Source organism: Panthera tigris, chromosome A2 (assembly GCF_018350195.1).
Source record: "Panthera tigris isolate Pti1 chromosome A2, P.tigris_Pti1_mat1.1, whole genome shotgun sequence".
NCBI classification, from domain to species: domain Eukaryota; kingdom Metazoa; phylum Chordata; class Mammalia; order Carnivora; family Felidae; genus Panthera; species Panthera tigris.
In genome coordinates, this window is record NC_056661.1 from 14,479,031 (window position 1) to 14,504,118 (window position 25,088).

Below are 25,088 nucleotides of genomic sequence, written 5' to 3' on the forward strand. Positions count from 1 at the left end.
CCGGTGCGCGGACCCCCTTGTCTGAGGGGAACCCCGCCTCTCTGAGGGGAGACCCCCTTCTCTGAGGGACCCCCGTCTCTCTGAGGGACCCCCCGTTTTCTGAGGGGGCTCCACCTCTCTGAGATACTCCACCCCTCGGGGAAATGCCAAGTCCTCTGAGGGACCCCCGCTTTTCTGAGGGGAGCGCTTCTTCCCGGATGGACGTTCCACTTTTCTGAGGGACCCCCTGCCTCTGCGGGGGAGCCTTCCTTCCCCCATGTCTTTGAGGAACCGCCAGCTTCACTGAGGGACCCTCGCCCCTCTGAGAACCCCTTCCCCCTCCCCCCCCCCCCCCCCGCAACTTCTCTGAGGAGACGACGATCGCGATGTTCTGTCTCTGCGGGGCCCCCTGATTCCCTGGGGACCCTTGCTTCTCTAAGGAGACGACTTGATTCTAGGGGAACTCCCACTTCTCTGGGGGACCCAGCCCTCCCTGCCTTTCCAGGGACCACCCCCCCGCCCCTCCCCCCTCCCATGTTCTGTGAGGAGGCCCCTGCTTCTCTGAGCTGTTGTCCCTCTTCTCTGACGTGTTCCCCTTTTGCCCTTGCTTTTCTAAGGTGCCTCCCGCTTTCTACGGGTCCCCTCCCCCCCCCGGGTCCCCTCCCCCCCCCCCGGTCCCCTTCCCCCCCCCCCGCCCCGCCTTTCTGAGACGCTCTCCCTGCTCTGGGTCCCCACTTCAGTGGGTGACATCCCTTTCCCAAGCGTCCCTCCCCCGCCTGAGGTGCTGCTGTTGCTGCTGTCACAGTCCTTCTTGGAGGTGGTCCCCACTTTTCTGAACTGTTCCCATTCTTGATGCGACCCCCTCCTTTTTGGTGAGTGCCTCCTCTTTCCTGAGGGGTCCCCACTACTCCGAGATGCCCATTCATCGGACTGGAGCCTTAGCTGTCTGAGGAAGAGTTCCCCCCTCTTCCAAAATGTGTTCTTTTGGGTTCTCCATTAATCTATGGAAGCCACAATTTTCTGAGGGTCTCTGGCTCCTCCAGAGGTTCTGCCCCTAATATCCCCATTCCTAGGGGATCCTCATGTCCCTTAAGTGTGCCTCCACTTTTCCAAGATCGCTTCTGCTGGTGGGAAACACCGTGGAGTTTTTCACTTCTCTGAATGGGTGCCCCCGCATTCTGAGGCCTTCCCCTCCCACTTGCCAGAGGACATTTCCCCCTTTCCTGAGGTTTCCCTCCTGATTCTCTAAGGGAGAAACTCTTCCTTCATTTTCCTTGGATCCCCCAACTCCAAGCCTCCCCTGTTTCTGTTTATGGCACCCTCTTCCTCCTTTCTGGAAGGAGAGACCAGAAATGTGCCCCCTCTTGTCTTCTTTCTTGCCAGATTGGAGGAGGAGTTCTTTGAACTTTTACCTCAGCTTCCAGGGACCTGGAGAATTTTGTGGCTGGAAAGGAATTTGGGAGACAGAGTCAAAAAGCGTTGTTTTCTCTTGTCCTTCTGAGACCCGCTAGATTTGAGGGGGAGCAGGAGCTGCTTGCCAGGTGACCACCTTGGTTCGCTCTAATTGTGAGCCTTGGGCCACCACAGTGTTGTGAGGCCGATGTGAAGGCTGGAGGGACAGGGTTGGAGCGTTGTCCTCCCGTTTTCCCCCATTATCACACTGTCAGGCTGTGAGACTGACCCATTTCCTGTTCCATCCCTCAATCCTCCCTCTGCATAGTATAACTCCCCCCTCCTCCCCACACCCCCCACTCCCGCCCCCAAACAAAAAAGGAGAAGCAAAAACAGTCCTTCAGGTCTTCCTGCTGTGTTTTCTCTCTCCTTGGGCCTTCTGATTCACCCCTTGATCTCTAGAGGATCCCTGGTTTGTGGGCCACTCTGGTTTGAAAGGCAGGGCAAGAAGCAGGAAATGGGTCACCTTAGATCCAGGAAGGGTGGAAGGGAGGCAAAGGACAGTATTTCTCTACGTTTTAGGTAACTTCAGCCTGGCCCAAAGGAAGTTTTTACATGGCTTTTACAAATCTCATGTGTACTTTTTTTAATGGCCCACCCTGGATTCCAAATTCACTCCAGTAGCTAATTTTATCTGCTTTGCCAAACGCAGAGCTCTCTGGAGCCCAAGTAGATGAATGCTGGCATTGAGAGATGGTCCAAAGGACAGGAATGAACTCAGTTTGAAACCTGAGTAACTTGTAACCACTTCGTGTCCATGCACAAGTCTCAGGCTAAAAACATGGGGGAGAATGTTCTTGAAGTAGAGTTCTGAAATGTAGGCTGAACTGTTTGGTTTAGCGTTTCAACAAGTTCTTCTCTCTGACTCTGCTAGAACTGTAGTTCACTTTACAGTGTGACTTAAAGCTGTCTTTCTCCTGTTCGTTTCCATCTGGGTCTTGCTTAATTTGAGTCCTTTGTGAAGATTCCTGCCGAGGCTATAATTTGAGTTCTAAATTCGTCGGGGGACCATGTGGACACAAGTTTCAACTCGAGCTATTTTCTTCTGTGGAGAAGTGCTTGGAGAGTTTCCTGGGCCCTCTGCTCCTGGGGTAGTCAAGTCCAGGCAGGAAGGTGCTGCAGACCTGGTTGCTCTCTTACTGCCTCTTCCTGGTCAGTTGCAGGCACTGCCCTGAGGGGAAGGGTACGGATGGTGGGGAGCTTGGGGGTTAGGGTTTCCTGAGACAGGGCAGAGAAGAGCTGGCACATATTTATTTTAAGTGAAACCCATAGGACCAACAGGATGGGGTGTTGGAAAGAGAAGGGGGAGCTTTGAAGCCAGAAGGACCTGATTCAGGTTTTGGTCTGTCCTTCCTAGTTGTGTGGCCTTGCACAAGTTAAAATGCAAAATCAGCACGTTACTAAATATTTGAGGGCCACATCTCTATGAATGTGTGTGAAGATGTCCACAGATGGGAAGTGCTTCCTAGACATACGAATGAATGAATCTGAGGGGAGGCAGTCAGTATAGACATATGAATGAATGAGTGAATGAATGAATGAAGGGGAGGCAGTCAGCATGGCGCCTAGCACATGGTTGGTGTGCAATAAAGGTTGTCTGTTGTGCTCATGAGATCAGGGTTCCAGACCAGGAAGCTTTTGACATTCTGCCAAGGCTAAATATGCCCGTAGAGAAAGAAATGTGGTATGTTTCTTGCAAAACCCGCTATCACCCTGGGTCTTGTAGCATTTTTCTGTGTTCAGATAGCAGCTATGAGATGGACTTGCTGCATAGCAGGCATTTGCTGTGTAGAAGGCATTTGGCCTTGTCTTCTGCTTCTGTAAAATGGGGTAATTTGTAAGTGGAGGGCAAGTAGGGAGATGTACTATAATTAGACTGTCGGCAAAGTAGAAGACTATAATGAACTTTAAGAGTTGTGGGAAGAAAAAAATAGGTGAACTATAAACGTAAAGGATCATATTCATATTTTGGGACTGCTTGAGTGAGCAATATACAGCAGTTACCTGGTGAGTGATCTCTTCTTACACAATAGAACCTTGAAAGAAGAATGTTCTTTTAGGGTAATGGATCAGATTTGGGGACAAAAGACTGGGAAAGTGATGTACAAAGGCATTTGCTGTCCCATAATAATAGTACATTGAGAGGGCCAGTGTGTGGCTTAGTGCCCATGAGGAGATCAGAGTTCACCTTGAGCTCCCAGGATCTAGAGAGCTGTGGAAGATGGTAACTTAGGGTGGGGGTGGAGGTAGGGGCTGGGGTGGGCAGGACACTTTTTTTGGGGGGTGGGGGAGGATTCTTTCTTAGCAATTACTGAAAGCCCTGAAATCATGGCGAGAGAGTTGGGCCTAGCCTTTTTCACTTACTAGTGTGGGGACAGATGGCACACAAATATGGGTGAAATAATGGGTGAAAATCTGAGCTAGGCCTCCACTGGGCTACTCCCAGGTTTGAAGGATTCCCCACCTGCCTTTGAAATTACTCCCTCTCCCTCCCTCTTCCCCTCTTTACTTTCTTCTCTCCCTCCCTCTGCCTCCCTCGCTATTGAGGCAAAGAATCCCCCAATCTTAAATTTCTCTCTTTTTAAAAATTTTTTTAAAAAATGTTTTATTTTTGAGAGAGAGAGTGCAAGGCGGGGAGGGGCAGAGAGAGAAGGGGACAGATGATCCAAAGCCAGCTCCTCATTGCTGATAGCAGAGAGCCCAGTTTGGGGCTCAAACTCACAAACCATGAGATCATGACCTGAGCCGAACTGACTGAGCCACGCAGGTGCAGGTGCCCCCTCTTAATTCTTTTAAAGACAGTTATTCCGTTAAAGAAAAAAGAACAAAGCTTTATTATTTTTAAGATATAAAAAATAAAGTAAATAACTCTAAAGGGCTCACTATCCCTTTTGAAATTGTTCTGTGTCTTTTTGTGTCACAGACTTCACTCTGGTGGATGGTGGCGTCACCACCAAGTCTCTTATCTAACAGGAAGTTTTTTAAACTTTTTTTTTTTTTTTTTTAATTTGAAAGATCCTTACAGCAGTAAAAACCCTTGGATAGTTAGAAATGATATTGATCTAGGTACATTTATTAGACGTAATGTAACATGGTTATCTGTTGGTGGGGAGCTCTAAAAGGCATATGGGTCCCAACACTGCCCAGCTTCTAACTCTGGACGATAAACTGTTGATTTATATTACTGAAATAGCTAGGGAAGTCAGGGTTTCCTTCCTGTTGGAGACAGCACTGGGGGCATTAAATCCCTGTAGGATCTTAATGATAAGAAAGAGACTGACCTCTTCTGGAATTGGGAAATAACTACTGTATGAAGTTGTTCCATCCAAATGCATGGAAGGTGTTATTTTTAATTTCTAGTATTAAATTTGGCTTTTTCCTCTCTGTAGCCTGGCTGCTTTTGTTTATTGTGGTGCATTGTTAGAATAATAATTTATCTCTTCAAACTGGCCTATAAGGGACAGTTTGAGCACTCAACTAAACAAGGCTTTTGTTGTGTGGCCATAAGGTAGGGCATTAACAATTTTTTTTTTTTAACATTTATTCACTTTTGAGAGACAGAGCATGAGTGGGGGAGGGGCAGAGAGAGAGGGAGACACACAATCCGAAGCAGGCTCCAGGCTCCGAGCTGGCTGACGCTGGGGCTGGGCCGAACCCATGGACTGCAAGATCATGAACCCACTGAGCCACCCAGGGCCCCAGGGCATTTTTTTTTTTTTTTTTTAACGCAACTTAAATTGGATTGAAAAATAGTGTTAAATATTCTGGCTCATGTAACTTCCTATATCAGCAAATAATCCAGCAGTAAATGTTTGTGTGACTACGTTGCACCAGGTTTACCATGCTGGGTGCTGGCAGCCTAACAGTGAGTAGGATAGATGAAGTCAGCTCTCAAGGAACTTAATCCCAGTCACAGAGAAGAAAACAATCAAATGAAAGACTATTGCAGAGCTTCTTTGGGAATATCCCTGGATGTTGGGAGCTTGGGGTGGAGTTTCTTGGAGGTTTAGAAGTGAAACCTCACTACTCCTCTAATTTACTCACTGGACTCTGCTTCTGTTTCCTCCATCTTAAAGGAGGCAAAAATCATGGCATTTTCCTGGGTGATTGTTGGCTGTTGGCACTAGTTGATTCAGGATGACTGTGACTATAATCTTTGAGAAAAAAGAGAATCTGGGATGGTCACTGGCAGGAGCATTTTCAGCTTCGCTTTTCTTGAAGTCAGTGGCAGTGTGTTTTTGGAATCCTGTGGCATTTCTTCATGGCAGTGCATGTTATGCACAGAGATAAACAGGTCTAAAAGCCCTCTCGCCTTGTTTGAAATCTTAAAAGAAAATTCAGACAAGCAGAGTGCTTGGCTGTTGTTTATGGTATGGGAAAGAGTAGTGAGCTTTCAAATAGATAGACTACTTTGTTGTGCATTAGTAGGTTGTTGGTGCACAGTTCCCTCTGCCCTAGGGTTCCCTCTTATACTGGGGTTGGAGAAGCACTAACCTTAACCTTTCCATGATGTCAGATTTGATGTTAAGCCACATAGGTCAATTATGTGACAGATGCTTTTCTTAAGTGTATTTGTGAGGGATGGAGCCGGAGAGCAGGGGTGGAAATTCATTCAGGACACATGCTTCAAGAGGAGAGAGAGATTATAAGGAGAGTTTCTGGTAGTGTTTTGCTTTCCTTCAAAGTACTGACTTAGAGGTGAAGAGGCAGGCTCTGGCCGGAAGTGGGCGTGGACAAGTAATGCAACTGCATGTGACCAGGCTCCCACCTCTGGGCTTTGCTGCCCTTGGGAAGTGGATGCTTGCTCCCTCCTCACTTCCTGTTCCCTTGCCCTCCAGCAGAGTTCTTGGGCCCCAAGTTGAGTATAGAAAATACGTTCAAATTCTCACTTTTTTTTTTTCTTGGTAAGCTGCTTTGTTAGAGCTGCGATCCACCAGTGGACTTGCACTTGGCAGTTTTGGGGGCTCAGCTAATGTACCTACAAACTTAGGACTATCTGGCAGGGTAGCCAACAGGATGCTTTTCTGTTGCATTATCACAGTGTTCCCTGCAGGAGCTTGCCTGTAGAGGGCTGCTCTGGAGATGTGTATAGAACTCAAGGAAGCAGACATTAGCAACGTCCTTCTGCAAGAGTGTGTTCTTGAAGAATGGTTTACTATTATTTGTCTTTATTACTTTGTAAAAGTACCCTCTGTGCAGTAGAAACTTTAGAGCCAGAAAGACTTGGGTTTGTATCCAGATTCTGACACTTGCTGGCTCTGCGACCTCAGGGAAGTGGTTTAACTCCAAGTGGCCTAACTTCTTTGAGTCTCAGTTTCCTCATTTGTGGGGTAGGGATGGTAAGCATGAAGCAGGTGGGCAGATTGTTGTAGGCGCCCGATAAAGGTAGTTGTTATGGAATCATATCAAAGCTGAATGGCCCTCTTAAAGTTGGCACTCAAGTTTGGATAACTAACTACTTATGCCAGTTAATACTGTCTGAGAGTAAATCAGTCCATGTTGGGGCCACAAGCTGGGTGCAGCTGAGGACCGGTGATCTAGAGGTTCCCAGATTGGTTGATTTTTTCCCAGTGAGTTCTCTCAGTTCACTAGGGCTTTATGCTGCTGTGTATCACTTTGGTGTACTTACTATATAGACTTCCGGTGCCTCCTGAAGCATGGATAGGGTAACTGGGAAAAGGGCTCAAACTGGAGGGTGGGTAAAGAAAGGGTGATAGAGCTACTTGTTAGGTGGCTAGGCATTCTGGGGAGAAGAACAGCATAGGCATGGGCAGGGACCTGGAGGTTAAAAAAAAAAACAAGGTGAGTTCTCTTGACCTGAGGAGGTTATGAACATCGGAAAGTCAAGAGTTTGAACTGAGCACCTTTGGCAAGAAAAGTCTAAAGTTTACCTTTAAAGGTGTAGAAAGTTTTATAAAATGTCCATAGTAGGAAAGTTCAATTCAAAATTGAACTCAGATTAAAATAATATTTAAATTGAATTCTTAATAAACATTTTCAATCAGAAATCAATGATGTCCAGTGAAATCAGACCATCTGGACTCTCTTTGTACTGGTATGTAGTCTACATGAAGTTTAATCTCCTAAAGAGCTTCAAGAAAACAGATTTGGGGGCTGCTTCTGAATTATTATTATTATTATTATTATTTTTGAGAACTGTTATCATTTAAGCTGGTCTAAAATTCTTAACACAGCAAAACAAATTTTTAACTTGCATGGCATTTTCAAGGTGTAGGTTTTATACTTAGGAAACTTTCAAGTTATTTATTTATTTATTTAAAAATTTTTTTTTAATATTTATTTTTGAGAGAGACAGAGTACGAGTGAGGAACTGGCAGAGAGAGGAGACACAGAATCTGAAGCAGGCTCCAGGCTCTGAGTTGTCAGCACAGAGCCCGCTATGGGGCTTGAACTTGCGAACCACAAGATCATGACCTGAGCTGAAGTCAGACGCTCAACCCACTGAGCCACCCAGGCTCTCTCCTCAAGTTTTTTTGTTGTTGTTGTTGTTTTTAAGTTTATTTATTTACTTTGAAAGGGTGGGAGAGAGAGGGCACGTGTACCCATGTGTGCTGATGGGGGAGGGACAGAGAGAGAGGGAGAGAGAGGAACTCAAGCAGGCTCTGTGTTGTCAGCCCAGAGCCCCGTGTGGGGATGTGGGGCTCGATCTCATGAACTGAACTGTGAGATCATGACCTGAGCTAAAATCAAGAGTCGGATGATAGGGGTTCCTGGGTGGCTCAGTCAGTTAAGTGACTGACTTTGGCTCAGGTCATGATCTTGCAGTCTGAGTTCGAGCCCTACATCGGGCTCTATGCTGACAGCTCAGAGCCTAGAACCTGCTTCAGATTCTGTGTCTCCCTCTCTCTTTGCCTCTCCCCTACTCGCACCGCACTCTGTCTCTCTCTCTTTCTCTCTCAAGAATAAATAAACCTTAAAAAAAAAAAAAAAAAAAAAAAAAGAGTTGGATGCTTAACCAACTGAACCACCCAGGCACCCTGAAACTTTCAAGGTTTATATTTAATCTCTCAATGTATCTCTATTGAAGGTTGACTTTTGACTTAAATTTGAAATAAATATCTTATTCTTCTGTTAAACAAGGAGTTGGTAAAATGTAGGCCTGATCAAGTCAGCATGCAAGAAGGCATGGGTGTTTTGTTATCAAGCTGTGAAGGAGAAAACCAGAAAGACCCATCCCCTGTATATATATTTTTTAATGTTTATTTATCTTAGAGAGAGAAAGAGACAGAGTGCGAGTGGGGGAGGGGCAGAGAGAGAGGGAGACACAGAATCCGAAGCAGGCTCCAGGCTCTGAGCTGTCAGCACAGAGCCTGACAAGGGGCTCGAACCCACAAACCAAACCATGAGATCATGACCTGAGCCGACGGACGCTTAACCAACTGAGCCACCCAGGCACCGCCCCCTGCTCCTCTGTATTTTTAATACAGACACCAGGGTAGGAAAGGGTGGGGGATACCCATCCTGTCAGGAAAACTTTTGGGAAAAATGTTTTACCTCCTTCCTATGTCAGGTTGGAAGATCTGCTATTTAACAATCGGGGAATGGGGTATGAATTGGATACCAAGTGTTAAAATATTTTTTTTTCATGTCTAAATCATGGATGGGATGTTTATTAACAGACCAGTGATATGACTAACACTCTTTCTTTGCTAAATAGGTTTGAATAGGTTCATCTCTAGACCTAAGACTAACATAAACTTTTTTTTTTCTTTTTTCTGGTAGCTTTTTGATTTTTCCTTAAAAATTTTTTTTAATTTTATTTTTGAGAGAGAGAGACAGCAAGGGAGGGGCAGAGAGAGGGAGACACAGAATCCAAAGCAGGCTTCAGGCTCTGAAGCACAGAGCCCAGTGCGGGGCTTGAACTCACGAATTGTGAGATCATGACCTGAGCCAAAGTCAGAAGCTTAACCTACTGAACCACCCAGGCGCCCCAGATGTTTTTCCTTTTAATTCTTTAATTCATAGAAAACATAGTTCACTTACTCACTTTTCAAAGACTTAAAATTGCTAAAATAGGTGGGCATTTTTTTTGTGAGCCACGTATAGACACAAAAGAGATAATCCTTGCCAACTGGTGACACACGCAGGTGAAGACAGAGTGGGAGATATACTTCTGGGTTCACAGTAATACATCTAGCAGTTTGTTTTTAACCCTTCAGGGGAGCATTTGTAAGCAGAACTCTGTAGTGTTGGGACTTCCTCATGGCCACACAGAGACTAAGTACAGATGGAGCCTGAACTCCATGTTGCCCAGCCACTAAGTATACGGAATTGTGGTTAGAAACGGTTAGAAATGACATTCAAAACAAACACATGCTGACAAAGTGGCCCGTCTCTAGAGAGCTGTGTTTTAGAGAGCTTTTCAGCATATATATGACAGGGATGAGGCAAACAGGTGCACATATGTCTCCCACAAACTCCTAATCTAGCGTAAGAATGCTGTGATTTAAAAAATGACATTTGTGGGGCACCTGGGTGGCTCAGTCAGTTAAGCATCCAGTTCTTAATTTCGGCTCAGGTCTCTATCTCACTGTTCATGAGTTTGAGCCCCGGATCTGGCTCTGCCTCGCTGGCCTCTGCTCTGACAGTGCAAGCCTGCTTGGGATTCTCTCCCTCTGCCCCTCATCCGCTCGTGCTTGTGCGTACATGCTCGCTCTCTCTCTTTCAAAATAAATAAACTTAAAAATAAAAGTAAAAAAAAATGACATTTGTTGTATCAGTTATTTAAATTTTTTTTAATGCTTATTTATTTTTGAGAGAGAGAGAGAGAGAGAGAGCAAGCCAGGGGAATGGCAGAGAGAGAGGGAGACACAGAATCTGAAGCAGGCTCCAGGCTCTGAGCTGTCGGCACAGAGCCAGATGCGGGGCTCGAACCCGTGCGTGGATGGGAATGTGAGGTCATGACCTGAGCCAAAGTCAGACACTTAACCGACTGAGCCACACAGGCGCCCCTGTTACAGCAGTTATAATGCACTGGGAGTGTCTTGTTTTTCATAAAGCATCACTGTAATAGTTCCTTTAACTGTTTTCTGGTCCTTGAAAAAAGTACCAAAACTATCAAAGTACTAAGGAAATCACATTAACATAGAAATGTTCCTTCCCTTTCACAACAAATTGCATTCTAATCTCACCAAGTGAATGTGAATTTAGGGTGAAATAAGAAACTATAAAACAATCCTGAGAGATTGTGCTTATGATTGTCCCTAAACTCAGTGAAAACAGTTTTAGACTTGAGTTATAAAAATGCAAAGTGTGGAAAGCAGTCAGTGATCTTTTCATAAAATACTTTAAAAGAGATCTGGTACACTTTTGAATAAACAACCTGTTTATTCTTTAGAGAACTTCTCAGAAAACAAGTGGGAGCCTAGGGTCACTGATAGCAGTAATCTCAAAATTGGTTAAAGCCTACAGAACTAGGTCTGCTTAGCCTGCAAATTTAAGTAATTAAGTGACAATACATTCTGTGTTTTGAGACAGGCATCTAGAAAGTTTAAAGGATAATGAATCCATCCCTTTTCAGCCCTTTCTGTCTCCAAAGCCCCATACTCCAGGTGTGGCCAGCTCTGGCCTCTGCCTCTGCTCTTCTGGATGCTTGGGATGTCCCATCTGTTAAGATCTGGCCCACATGTCACATCCAGAAAGATTTCCCTGATTCCTCCCCAGGCAGGCAGTAGCCCCTTCCTCTGTGATTCCTGTCTTTCCTATGAATGCATTTTTTGCATTGAAATCTTCTGTCTTTCTGTGCCGCCAGCCTGTGAACTTCTGGGGATGGTGCTTGCAAACCTTTGGGGTGAATGGTCTCTTAGTTTTTCTCCATCAGTGTTTATCACATAAGACATCTTGAATTTTGTCCACCCAGAAACTTTTTTTTTTTAATGTTTATTTATTTATTTTGAGGTGGGGGAGGGCAGAGAGAATCCCAAGCAGGCTCCGCACTATCAGTGCAGAGCCCGACAGGGCTGGAACTCATGAACAGTTAGATCATGACTTAAGCCGAAATCAAGAGTCTGATGCTTAACCTACTGAGCCACCCAGGCGCCCCTCCACCAGAAACTTTAAAGAAGTCTCCCAATTTGGGGCGCCTGGGTGGCTCAGTCGGTTAAGCGTCCGACTTCAGCTCAGGTCACGATCTCGCGGTCCTTGAGTTCGAGCCCCGCGTCGGGCTCTGGGCTGATGGCTCAGAGCCTGGAGCCTGCTTCCGATTCTGTGTCTCCCTCTCTCTCTGCCCCTCCCCCGTTCACGCTCTGTCTCAAAAATAAATAAACGTTAAAAAAAAAATTAAAAAGAAGTCTCTCAATTAAAAACAAAAAAATACAGTACCTTAAACATTCAGTAGGTGATGCTACTCCTTTTCAGTTTCATGCTACTGTGGTGCCTTTGACCAATTTTCTGCCATGAAAGAGGACAGGAATATGGAATTTGGCCCAAATTTCTTTTCTTCAGTCTCTCTTTTGTGCAGGAATAGGCTCAGATGGTATTTAGTAGAAGTTTATCTAACAGTACATTAGAAAGATAATTAGAATATTTTTGCAGTGGTTAGGGCAGAAGGAAGCCTGGCTGTTATTAGCAAGGATCTGATCTTTGAAGGATATTAAATTTAAAATGAATTTGGAAGAAAATTCTGTTTAAATAACAGAAGTGTTTTTATTTTTATTTTTTTATTTTAGAACAGAAGTGTTTTTAAAAGTATTATATTAACTGGTATCTGTCAGTATTAATTGACTGCCTTGTTTTTATGGCCAAGGGGAAACTGAGAAAAACATGGTTCTAGCCCTATTTGTCTTTTAATTAGTTTCTTCAGCTTTAGAATGGAATCTAAAGGCGATTGCATCATATTTCATAATCACCCAGCTGAACTATTTGCCGTTTAGTCCAGCACTAGGCATTGAGGTAGGAAGGTCTTTAGTCTGAACAGCCTGAGCTGCCTGCCTGAGCTTCGAGGACTCTAAACAGGTCTGGATTTACTGTCGCTTTTTCCATCTACACACCTGGCCCCTCTCTTTCTATCACAAAAATAAACGCTTTAACTACTTCACCCTACCCCCACCCCTGCTTTCCCAGCTGGAGATGTTGGCACTGCCCTCTGGAGCAGCCCACCTGTCACTAGTGCACACCTCAGCCCACAGGGGTGTGTCATTAATATGTCGCAGCTGATGCCTCTCTCTTTAAAATAGGGTGGTTGTCACCTTGGTGACTCACACAGGGCTTGCCAGCTCAGACACTGGAATCTCTACATCTATCTCAAGTCTTGGGTCTCCCACCTGACCACACTTTGCTGTGTCTGTAGTTAATTAAGTTGGCATTAATCAAGACCCAGGTGAGGAGCTGTGAGGTAATATTTTGCTTGTATTGCTTTAATATACATCATCTGATTAATGGTCCTACAGTAAAGCAGTTCTCAAAATATACAGCTGCTGAATTACAGTGAAAATTTGGATATTTGCTTTTAACCTATTCTTGCACTGGGATCAGGGAGTTCCTGCATTCCTATACCAAGTCACCTGTTTGAGAATAAGACTATTTTTGAATTTGAACAATTGAAATTCTTTGTAGCAAAACAAATTGCTGACAAAATTGGGTCAGGGAAGGCGTTTGGGGGTCAACAGTTTGTATTTTGTATCATTTTTAGTTTGAGGAATGCTTGCTTTTGGCCCAGGGGAGGTTGTGCCAGATGTTGCATTAAGCAGTTGGAAGATTTGGGGAGTGGGGTGGGGGTGGAATCAAGGACAAAAAGTTGCCAGTTATGCGTGAAACTCAACACAATTAAAATGGGCTTTTTTGAACTTCTTATTGTGGGTAGCATATAGCAGAAAAACAATTTGTAAAACTTGTTCTACATTGTTTTTCAGGTTTGGAGGCAAGACCAATGGTGGGTTGAAATTACACTGAATCTCTTAAAAAATGAAATAGAATAGTTAATATCAGAATACACTGCAAGTAGTGAAAGTATATTTGGTAAAACTTTTTTCAGTAGTATGAATATGTATTAAGATGTGTTATAAAACAAATTAAAAGCCACTATTCAGGAGTCTAGGTGTCTTATCACGAATTAACTCTGGAAAAAGAACATGAAAAGGCCTTTTCTGTTGATTCTTCAAAACAGTCTTAATATTGGGAGACTTCTTGTAATATTAGATATTTTGTGTTTCTATTGAAATTGTGTTTCCCTATATATAGTTTAATATATCCAAAGCCCATCATTCTCTCTCTCAGGTTAAACTGTGTTTCCCGTGTTTCCTCTATGTCACAGAGAAAGGAAGGGTGCAGATTTGGTGTCTTGGTGTGTGTGTTGGGGGAGGGGGGGGGGTTCACCTTCTCCCAGAGGCACGGGTTAGGGGTGGTGCCGATTGGGAGGTAACTGGAGAGGGAGAGCCGGCATCCTCAAGTGTCTTGAAGTGGGTAGGTCTGGAGCTTACTTAGAACTCTCTTCACTTCACAGAAGTGATGGTTTAGCCGACGACCCCCGCGGGGGTGGCACTCTAACCTCCGTTTTCGGAAGCAGCTGAGTTGCTCCAGGTCTTGTAGCTCAGCCGGAGCGAGGTCAGCAGTGAGCGCGTTGTGAGTCAGCCCTGGGCGCGGTCCGCCCGGCTCTGCTGCCGGTGAGCTGGCGACGACCCCTCGGCCCTGCGGAAGGCGCTGGGACTCGGCGGTGGGGGGGGGGGGGGAGCCCGCGTGGGAAACCAACTGGCAAAGTAGGGAGGCGCGTGGAGCGCGGTCGGCAGAGGCTGTGTTTCCGGGGCGGTGCCGGCCTGCCTTGCCCCGCCCTCCCCTCATCATTGCCCCGCCCCTACAATAAGGCCACGCCCACCGACCATCTGTCCCCGCCCAGCCAGGCGCGGGCGGGCGGCGTCGCCTTTAAGAGCTCCCCGGTGTTTTGGGGGCCGCGGGCCGGGCGCGCTGACCTGGTGCGCATGTCCCGGGCGGTGACGCCGGCGCCGGGCTCCATGTGTGCGGCCGAGGGGCGCATTATCTGGCCGGCGGCGCGGGCGGGCGGGCGGACCGGCGGAGCGAGCGCCGCGGGCCCGGGCGGCCCCACAGGCGGAGCAAGCGCGCGCGGCCCGGCGCCCCCGGCCCCTCGGCCGCCCGGACCCGCAGGCGACCCCGGCCCCACGGCGCAGCGAACCTGCGCGCTGCCCTAGGGCCCGGCCGGCCCGCGGCCCGGTAAGTTCTGGACCAAACTTGGCGGGGAGCAGGGGCCGGGGGCTTGGGTCGTGAGGTGGAGCCCGAAGCGGCGGAGGCGGCGAGGGTCGGGCAGGGTAGGGGGTCACTGGGCTCTGAGGGACCCCGCGTGAGCATAGAAAAGTGAGCGCGAGCGAGTGAGTTGTATCTACTCCTTGTATTCTGGGAGCGTCTTCCTAGCGCTACCCTGGAAAGTTCCGCGCTCCGACGCCGCCCAGGCACGTGGGGGCCGGGCCGGGTGGGGGTCCCGGAAAGTCTCGGCGTCGCCCCCCTTCTTTCTGCGCTTCCTCCGGGGCTGGAGGAGGGGCTGGGCCTCCAGGGGTCGCTTGCGAGCGGCTGGGACGGGCGGGGGAGGGGGCGGCGGGCGGACGGCACGTGGACGCGCGGGGCGGGGGGTCCCAGGCCGGGGGGCGGGGGTCCCGGGCGGGCCTGGCCGCTGCTCTGAACCCCGCGGCGGCGGCGACGGCGGCGGCGGAGGATCCCGTGTCAGAATAAGAGTCCCCGCGCGCCCACGCCTGCAGGGCCGTCCCTCTACCCGCTCGCGCCCTTACTACCTGACCCCAGGGTTCGGGGGACCCTTCCTCCCCATCTGGGCTCGAGCCCGTCACAGGGACCTACACTTTAAATTTGCCTCCCTATTTAGGCGGTGGCTGTATTGATTTCTTTTTTTCCCCACCTGGAATGGGTCGGCATCGGTGACTAGACAGCAGCAGCTGGCCTTTTAAAGGGATTATTGCCAAGAATCGGAATTGATCACTTCAACAAGGAGAGGCTTATGGGCAGGGCCCCAGCCCGAAACGTGATTGACACTGGTGTGTGTGCACACTTTGGGACCCAGAAATGAATGGGGATCCCTCCCTTAGGAACTGAATATCAACCTTGGGTGCGCGTTTCTGCCCTGCCTTGGGAACTTTGCAGGGGCTGTTTAATTTTGTGTATCTGACCCAGCGTCTTTAGTTGTGTCGTTCATCCTTATCTTGAGAGCTTTGGATTCTTTAGATCAAAGTCCGGGTGAGTCACTTGGGCCTTTAATTTTTTCTCTCTTCCTCACCCTTTTACTTCTTTCAGTTTTCTTGAGTACACAGTGCTTGTTAAGTCACTGGTTCTGTGTGTCCATTTCGTACAGTGACACCTTCTGGCTGTGGCAGCACAGAAACTGAGGGATAGACAGCCTTCTGTGTAATTGCTTCAGACTTGTACTGACTGTCCTTTGATGTTCTTTTTCTTTCTGGTAGTGGTTACAAGTTTTCTTTTAAGTTAGATTAGGTGAAATAATGTTTGCTGGCACCAGATCAGGATGCTAAGATTAGTAGCCTGTTACACCTGACAGCAAGCTGTGGAGGAGGGCTGATAGACTATACCAATCCCCAGATTTGAGTGCCTGTTGTGCACAGACATCTTCCATGCCCATAACACTCCAGTGGGGTGGAGGATATAATCCCTACATTATGGGTGAGGGAACTGAAGCTCTTGGAGGCCAGGCTGCTTGTCCAAGGCTGCTGAGTGGTGGAGGGGCAGAGCTGGGCTTGACTGAGCCTGATGTTTTGGGCACCAGAGTCCAGGAATGCTCCTGTTTGCAATCCACTGTGTGAACATTTCCTGGGCACTCCTAAAACAAGAAGCCATTTACTTGTCCAGGCTCCAGTCCACTTCTGCTGGGAGTTGGGGGATGACCTGTGACTTGGGGACACCATTGTAGCCCTGCATTGTCCTCAGCAGAGTTACCAGCTGGCCTTGAAGGAGCCAGGCCATAGAGGTGCCCCTTTGCATTTGCTTCTTCAGCTTCCAACTCAGAAAAGTTGGTCCTTTTCTAGAAAAAATAGTTTAGAACGGAGGTTTTGAGAGCAATTTGCAAGATTCTTTCCTCACGTAGTCCCCCATTCTTGATTTTTCATCCCTTATTCCTCCCCACAAATTCTGAAGCTGATTTTTACAGAGGATTGCCTCTCATCTGGGATGTGATGTAGAAATTGGGATAGGTCCTGTATTACCGATTTGGATGCATTGTTATTTCTATTCAGATGACATCACTTTTTTTTTTTTTTTTAATGTCAAGTCATCTCTATTAATGCAGTATCATTTGGCAGATCCTCTAATTGTATATTTTGGTAGTGAGGAAAGAAATGATGCTACTTTAGGTAGAAAAAATCCTGGAAGGATTTGTATCAGAATGTCAACAACAAAATCTCTGGATTAGGGTTAGGAGTGGGTTTTTCCTCCTTAACCTTTTTGGTATCTCTGTACTTTGTGATTATTTTAAAAATTAGAAGCATTAAATATTTTTAAAATCATTATTCTTTAAATTTTTTTTTCAACGTTTTTTATTTATTTTTGGGACAGAGAGAGACAGAGCATGAACGGGGGAGGGGCAGAGAGAGAGGGAGACACAGAATCAGAAGCAGGCTCCAGGCTCCGAGCCATCACCCCAGAGCCTGACGCGGGGCTCGAACTCACGGACCGCGAGATCGTGACCTGGCTTAAGTCGGACGCTTAACCGACTGCGCCACCCAGGCGCCCCTTAAAATCATTATTCTTAAGTAATCTCTATGCCCAACATGGGGCTCAAACTCGTGACCCTGAGATCGAGAGTTGTGTGCTCAACTGATTGAACCAGCCAGGCACTCCAAGAAATATTTTTTTATTTGAGTAATAAAACACATTTTAAAGGCTCCAATTTTCAGTTCTCTAGTAGCTCTCACTTGTTTTGCATCATTTATTTTGCGAATTTCTGGCATGGCAAGGAATGATTTCTGGATTGATTTATTCAATAAATATCGGAGTGCACACTGTGCCTCGGGCACTGTGTTAGGAATCCCTGCTCAGTGGAGTTTACCATGAGATGAGTGAGAGAGAAATCATAATTAAACTCATAAACATGGGGAAATTTATAAGGGCCAAGGAGAAAAGGATACCATGACCTGGTGAACAAGACTCAAGGGGGCCTTTCTCCAACTGGGATTGGAGGATGAGTGGGAGCTAAGTAGGTAAAGAGAAAAAGAATGGCATTTCTTGTAGAGTGAGACTGAAGGAAGATTGGGGTGGTTGGAACAGAGAGAGATACGGAGACATAAGAGGGTCTGGGATTTACCTTGAGAGCAGTGGGACCCCTTTCAGAGAGGACAAGGCAGGGACTGGTGTGATGAGGTTCACAGCTAGGACTTCCTTGGGCCTTAGACAGCAGATCACTGAAAGATGCTTCTGATGGGTGGGAAAGCAGCAAAGCCATTCTGAAATGCTAACATTTTCTTTCTTTCTTTTTTTTTTAAAGAGCTATTTATTTTATTTATTTTTACGTGGTTAGGGGCACCTGAGTGGCTCAGTTGGTTAAGTGTCTGACTTTGGCTTGGGTCATGATCTCGCAGTTCATGGGTATGAGCCCCGCATTGGGCTCTGTGCTGACAGCTCAGAGCCTGCAGCCTGCTTCAGTTTTTGTGTCTCCCTTCTCTCTTTGCCTCTCTCCCACTCATGCCTGTGTTTGCACTCTCTCTCTCTCTCTCTCTCTCTCTCTCTCAAAAATAAGTAAACATTAAAAAAATCTTAAATGTTTATTTTGAGAGAGAGTGTGTGAGTGTGAGAGCTCAAGCACATGAAGAGGGGAGGGGCAGAGAGAGAGAATCCCAAGCAGGTTCCTCGCTGTTAGCACAGAGCTGGATGCAGGGTTTGATCTCACAACCATGATGTGAGATCATGACCTGAGCTAAAATCAAGAGTTAGATGCTTAACTGACTGAGCCACCCAGACACCCCTATTTTATTTAAGTAACCTCTACCCATAACGTGGGGCTCGAACTCAGAACCCTGAGGCCAAGAGTAACATGTTCTATCAATTGAGCAGCTAGGCCCCCCAGATATTGGCATTTTCTGATGTTTGTTCTCATGGGGGAAAATTAAGAATAACCCTCGGAGTCTTGGACATGTCAATTCTCAACAGAAACCAAAATGTAACGGAGTTCAGTTACGGACTGTTGGTGTGCTAACCTCTAAAAGCATGGGCAGTTCAAATGCTTGTCTGGAGAACTACTTGCTTGGACTTGTGATATATGTGTGCCATTACATGGAATGAACAAGGCTATTTTCCCTAGACTTTTTCCCCCCTGATAATTGAGTTAATTTATGCTCATTGTAGAAAACTGGAAAGATTATGAAACAGGTGATTAGGTGAGGTCTTTATGAGTAGTCGTCTTGGGGTAATAGAGCATCTCTGGGATTTCCTTGTAACAGTTGTTGGGTTAGAAGTGTGGCAAAACCAGAAGAACAAGTTGGCAATGTCATAGTTTGAGGCTCACAGAACTGTGCTGCCTGCTTAGTGTGGTTGGTTGTTAGAATGGATGCTCTTGAGTTTTGTGAGCTGTTTTAAGAAGGTGAGTTAGACAGTCTGGCTTCAGGTTGCTATTCTAGTGATGTACTAGTATCTTTGCATTGAATTAGGAAGGCCACGTGTTAAGAAGGTTGAGATAAGAGACAGGGGACCAGAAGTGGTGGCAGCAAAGTAGAAGTAGTGAGTCTGTGTTCTTAGAAACAAAAGTACCAGCTGGGGACAGATACTGCATACTTGTAGATGCTGGTAAACGTTGATCCAGGACTTTTTAGTCAAGAGGAATGTCATACCATGGGCTTATTGCCCCTCCTCTCGTTTTCTAGGCTGTATTTGTGACCTCTTTTTGTCTGATGAAAATGTAGGTTATTCTTTTAGAAGACAAAGGAACTTACTCTAATTGAATACCTGCAGGTAGTCTTAGGAAGTGACTGGGAATCCTCTGGAACCCTCTAGGGTGTCAGGGAAAAGGGCCTGTGGAGCTTCTCAGTCCCTGCACCCACTTTGGCTTGATCTTCAGAAAGGTAACTCTGTTTCCCAGGCAAGTTTGTCAGTGGTCTTTCTGCCTTGTTTCTTGGTTCCTTATATGAAAGGACTGAAGACAGTATCTGTCTGAGAATCAGAGAGACCTTCAACATCTGAGATAGAATGTGCTGACAGGATATGGACAGTACCTGAAAGTGGGCTTTCAGGTGTTTTGGGGTAGGTTTGAGATGGTAGGCCTTTGAGGCTGCTTGGCCTTAAAAGCTGCAGCTGGGGGTGGGGGGCAGTGGCAGTGGTTAGGGAGAGGGTAGAGGCAGTGAGAAAGTCTCTACTTGTTGAAGGTTGAAGAATATATATATAGGGGTTTTTTTTTGGTGCAAAAGGGTGATTATATTAAAGCACAGGGACAGGACCTGTGGGCAGGAAGAGCTGCTGAATCTTTTTTTTTTTTTTTTTTTTTTTTTAATGTGTATTTTTGAGAGAGAGAGCAGGGGAGGGGCAGGGAGAGAGGGAGACACAGAATCTGAAGCAGGCTCCAGACTCTGAGCTGTTAGCACAGGGTCCAACGTGGGGCTTGAACTCGTGAACTGTGAGATCATGACCTGAGCCAAAGTCAGACATTTAACTGACTGAGCCACCCAGGCGCCCCTGCCTTTGAGCACACTTTAAAAAATACTGCCATACTATAGTGGCCAACTAGCTCCTCATTCGGGGCTGCCTGCTGTTTGCTGGGTGAGAAGTGAGACTTCTTAGTGTGCCTATTCTTAGGCAGCAGGTCCCTGCAATAGTGTCATGGGCCAGCCCTGGCTTTGCCTCAAACAGGTTGGGTGTAAGCTTCACTTGCCACTTCCTAGTGATGTCACCTTGCTGAACCTTGCCCTCTGTTTCCTCTTCCTTCCTTTCTCTTTCTCTTTCTTTCTTTCTTTCTTTCTTTCTTTCTTTCTTTCTTTCTAGTTTTTATTTATTTGCTTATTTTGAGAGATACAGAGCATGAGCGGAGGAGGGTCAGAGAGCAAGGAGAGGGAGAATCCCAATATCAGGCTCTTGAAGGTCAGTGTGCAGAGCCAGACATGGGGCTCGAAGTCATGAAACTGAGATCATGACCTGAGCCAAAATGAAGAGTTGGACACTTAACCAACTTAACGAGCCACCCAGGTGCCCCGTTTCCCCTTCTAAAAAGGAGGTCATGTCTACCTTGAACAACTGAGTTGGGAATGATATAAGAAATGCAAGTGGCTTAGCACAAGGCCTGGTGCATGTACGGTTTAGTGAGTATTATTAACAATTAGAATGGACAAGGCAGAGCACAAAGGTGCTGCTTTGCACCTTCACAACTTTCAGGGACAAAGCCTGTCACTGTCTGCTCTGTTCCCCTTGGAGCCATAGCCTATCCCCATATTCCAGATGAAAGAAGGTGAAGTCCCCTATAGAGGGTGATTTTTTTCTTTATTTTTAAGATTTATTTTTGAGAGACAGAGACCAAGTATGAGTGGGGGAGGAGCAGAGAGAGAGGGAGACAGAATCTGAAGCAGGTTCCAGGCTCTGAGCTGTTAGCACAGAGCCCCACATGGAGCTTGAACTCAGGAACCGTGAGATTGTGACCTGAGCTGAAGTTGGATGCTTAATCGACTGAGGCACCTAGGGGCCTTGAGGGTGATGCTTTCTAAGGGCCACCTTGCTGATTATTTTACAACCGGGAGTGGGCATCAGCTTTTCTGATTTCAGATTTTGCTTGTTTTTTCCACTAGCCTTAGCACCTCCCTAGAGATACAGAATAGCTGGGTTGGTGGAGGTTTACTAGGGTAAAGGAGATAGCACCTTTCCTGACTTTGCTAAATCCCATGTTCTGATTTTCAGGAACAGCCCCTGTATCTGGGAGGTGGGAAGTTGTTTGCCAGGCCTATCTGTCATGGGGGGCCTTGCCTTTAAGAACCAAGACACGGCTCTTGCACTTCTGGCTTTATCCCTGAGTAGATTCTGGTCAGGGATGGGAAGTGGGTCTCCTTGATGGTACATGCAGTGGCAAATTGGAGAGCCCAGACCTGAATCCTAGTCTTCTTCCAAACTTACAGTTCTCAAACTGGCTTGGGAATGGACAGATCTGGTATCATCACTGACTACAGTCTACTGCTTTTCAGCTTTGGACGGGTTGCCTGGCTACCTGGCTGGCCTCAGCTTTTCCATCTATAGACAGGGAACATACCTTTGATCTCATAGGATGGCTCTAAGGACAAGTGGGAAACGTTCACAAGTAGGAGGTAGCCCAGTTCTTGCTCCTCCATTCACCTCTGAGACAAAATCCTCGCCTCAGATGACAACTACATGATGATCTCTATAAGGTCTCACATCTCAAATTATCACAAACAATGAAACACTCAGATTAAGGAGCTGTATTTTGTTTATAACAAAATCCCACCATAATTTAGTGGTCTTCAGAGCTCATTGTAGGGAGCTAGCTCTCTCTCACCTAAAAAGGTGGCCAAATTATTTGGAAGGGAAGTGGGAAAAGAAAAGGGGAAAAACAAAAGCAAAAAACCCTGTGGCCTTAAACCTGCATATAATCCCAGCATAACATGTACTCTAATCCCGGTTGTTCTGTGCAATTAGCCTCTGAGTCAGTGGCTGTTAAACTGTACTCACCTCATTCTTACTTTAGAGACAGTAGCTCAACATGACCTTGGAGGTGAGCAGGTTTCAGGCCAGTATTCTCTTCACTCAAGTTTGTAGCTGGTGGATTTTTGTGGCATTGATAAGAGAGTTTTCTTGTGTGTTTTGGACAAGCTTACTCAGCAAGTTCTGAAAACTTAGCCACTGCAACCTTATTTGCATCCACAGAGGAAACCTATTTTTCCCAGTTGCTCAGTGGTTTGGGGAAAGTAGGAGTGTAGCAAACTGAAATCTTGGTTCAAAGGCATTAATTGAATTGGTCAAGTTACTCCGGACCTGTGATATTCTCAGGATTTATGTATCCTTTTTTTTTTTTTTTTTTTTTTTAAATTTATTTATTTTGAGAGAGAGCAAGAGCAGGGAGGAGCAGAGAAGGGGCGGGGGAGAGAGAGAATCCCCAAACAGGCTCCACAATGTCAGTACAGAGCCCTACTCGGGGCTCCAATTTATGAACTGTGAGATCATGACCGGAGCTGAAATCAGGAGTCGGAGGCTTATCCTACTGAGCTACCCGCGTGCCCCAGGACTTCTGTATCGTTGACAGAATGCCTGAACTTCATTTTTTGTTGTCTCATGTGTTATTTCTGTGCATGTAAAGTGTAAATACCTACCCCTTCAATGGCAGTGTTTTTTTTCAGAGGATTCTGAATCTGTGCCCTCCTTGGGATTCTCTAATATGCATTGGAACCCTGGGAGATTTCCAGGGTTTGATTAGTGTTTTCCTTAACATTTTTGTTTGATTAATTGACCTTCTCAGCAGTTTGTATGTGGGTCATCTGTCTCTTGCTTCCCCTTCCCAAACTTTAGTTTCTATTGTTGAGGCTTTTGTCTCTGCTGAGGTCTGAGGAGGAGGTGGGAACCTCAGCTGTCAGTAGTGTAGGAGTTATGTCTGGTCTGCTTTTGAAGTTTTCTTAGGGAAAGATTTTACATAGTAAGTCTGGATGGAAATGTAATTGCAGCCTTATAGTCAATTTATATTTGTCAGGCAGAGCATTAGAAATGTAACTATGTTTGGTCCTTGGGCCCCAGACAAGTTTTAGGATTCACCTGGGACTATGTTGCTTCTGTGTGCCATTTTAGTTTTACTGAACACAGCACAGACTTCAAGATGGGTAGGGCAGCTCTTGATGTTGAAACTGGAAACTGAGGCCTGAGGGGAGTGACCTGCCCCTGGTTTAATTTGCAAAAGGGAGGAGAATGTAGCTCTCTGTTCTCTACTGCAGTTTCCTTGATCTGATTTCTGTCATCCTTATTTCTTTTTTCTTTCCTTTTGAAAGATTTTATTATTTATTTATCTATTATTAATTTTTTTTAAATGTTTATTTAGTTTTGAGAAAGAGAGAGCACACACACGAACGAGTGGGGAAGGAGCAGAGACAGATGGAGACACAGAATCCCAACAGGCTCCAGGCTCTGAGCTTTCAGCACAGAGCCCAGTGCAGGGCTCGAACTCACAAACAGCGAGATCATGACCCAAGCGGAAGGCAGACACTTAACTGACTGAGCCACCCAGGTGCCCCTGAAAGATTTTATTTTTAAGTGATCTCTACACCCAACATGGGGCTCGAACTTACAACCCTGAAATCAAAAGTTGCACGCTCTACTGACCAAGTCAGCTAAGCACCCTATGTCATCCTTATTTCTTTATGGTTTGCTCAGTTTTGTTTTCTCCTTTGTTCCTCCTCCCTAATCAGGAGGTCCTTTGGCAGGTTTCCTTCCTCATGGCCTCATCTTTTTTTTTTTTTTTAAGTTTTTATTTTAATTATAGTTAATACAATGTTGTACTGGTTTTAGGTGTATAATATAGTAATTCAATTCCATACATCATCCGGTGCTCATCAATACAGGTACACAACTTAATTCCCAAAGGGCCTTGTTTTTTGAGCCCTGAGGTCATCATGGTGTCTACAGTGTGAGGATGGGACAGGACATAGAGAGGAAGATCTCAGGGCTGCTTTTGGAATCTTAGGGCTGCCTTTAAAAAAACAAAACCAAAAAACTGTAGCAGTGTTTCCTGTTCTGGAATTGAGTGTATGAAGACTTCCAATTTTAAGAGCATAAAACTATTTCTCCTGGTCTATTAAAAAAAAAAAGTATGGGGCGCCTGGGTGGCTCAGTCGGTTGAGCGTCCGACTTCAGCTCAGGTCACGATCTCACGGACCGTGAGTTCGAGCCCCGCGTCGGGCTCTGGGCTGATGGCTCAGAGCCTGGAGCCTGCTTCCAGTTCTGTGTCTCCCTCTCTCTCTGCCCCTCCCCCGTTCATGCTCTGTCTCTCTGTCTCAAAAATAAATAAACATTAAAAAAAAAAAAAGTAATGGCACTTCTTGTAGAAATTCTTCAGGTGATATGTGGATGACCATTTCAAGATCAAAAAAAGCAACCATGGAAATAAGGTGGAATGGGCTAAATGTCAGATGCTGACATTTAGTGGTTGGCTGTGCTGGGGGGGTAGGGGCTTAATACCCAGCTAAGGGTGCTAGATGATTCTAGAACAGCACAACCTGTGCTGGAATGGTCTTTAAACTGTATCACAAAACTGGTTAGAGAGATTGAACATGTTTTGTTTGGAAGAGAGAAGGTTGGGGGTGGTGGCCATGAGGGATTCCAGGACGCCCTGTGAGTCATGATCTGACAGAGGCCTTTTCTACTTATGGTGCCAGTGGGCACATACTCACCCCCTCAGAGGGTATGGTTGGGGTTTTTGTTTTTGTTTTTGCTTTTTTAGAGGTAAGATCAAGTGACCCTGCCAAAAAAAGGCAGTGAGAATGGACAGGTCACCACCTGGGGAAGGGGCTTAGCATTGGATGAGCATTTCAGGCATGCACCTATCTTTTGTGAAGGTTAAGATGGTGGGAGAGCTTGTCTACTCTGTTGCCTTGGTTTATTGCTTAAGGGAAAAAGGAAACTTAAATTGCTTGGAACAATTAGGGTAACTTTGGTCTGTTTAACCAGCCTTCTGAGTCTATGAGCCACTGTTGGCCTTTTTTTTTTAA

General features: G+C 46.2%; 1 protein-coding gene and 1 long non-coding RNA gene across 6 annotated transcripts in view; one reads left to right on the top strand and one right to left on the bottom strand.

The window, feature by feature from the left end:
• The window catches only part of GATAD2A (GATA zinc finger domain containing 2A), a 101,322-nt gene that overhangs the window by 238 nt on the left and 75,996 nt on the right, over nt 1-25,088 (top strand). The window contains exon 1 of one of the 4 annotated variants that reach the window (XM_042978694.1): nt 14,518-14,613. The exons of the other annotated variants lie outside the window; for them this stretch is intronic. The gene's annotated coding sequence lies outside the window, so the exon portion shown is untranslated. Of the gene's footprint in view, nt 1-14,517; nt 14,614-25,088 lie in introns of those variants that run through there. 4 annotated transcript variants of the gene reach the window in all.
• LOC102965523 lies at nt 1,765-14,096 on the bottom strand. Of its 2 annotated transcripts, none has more exons than XR_445855.3 (3): nt 13,937-14,096; nt 11,773-11,945; nt 1,765-2,602 (listed from the first exon to the last, which is right to left on the bottom strand). It is a non-coding gene; the product is annotated as an uncharacterized LOC102965523 (long non-coding RNA). The 2 variants fall into 2 exon arrangements; XR_006214747.1 differs by having other exon boundaries at nt 13,869-14,096.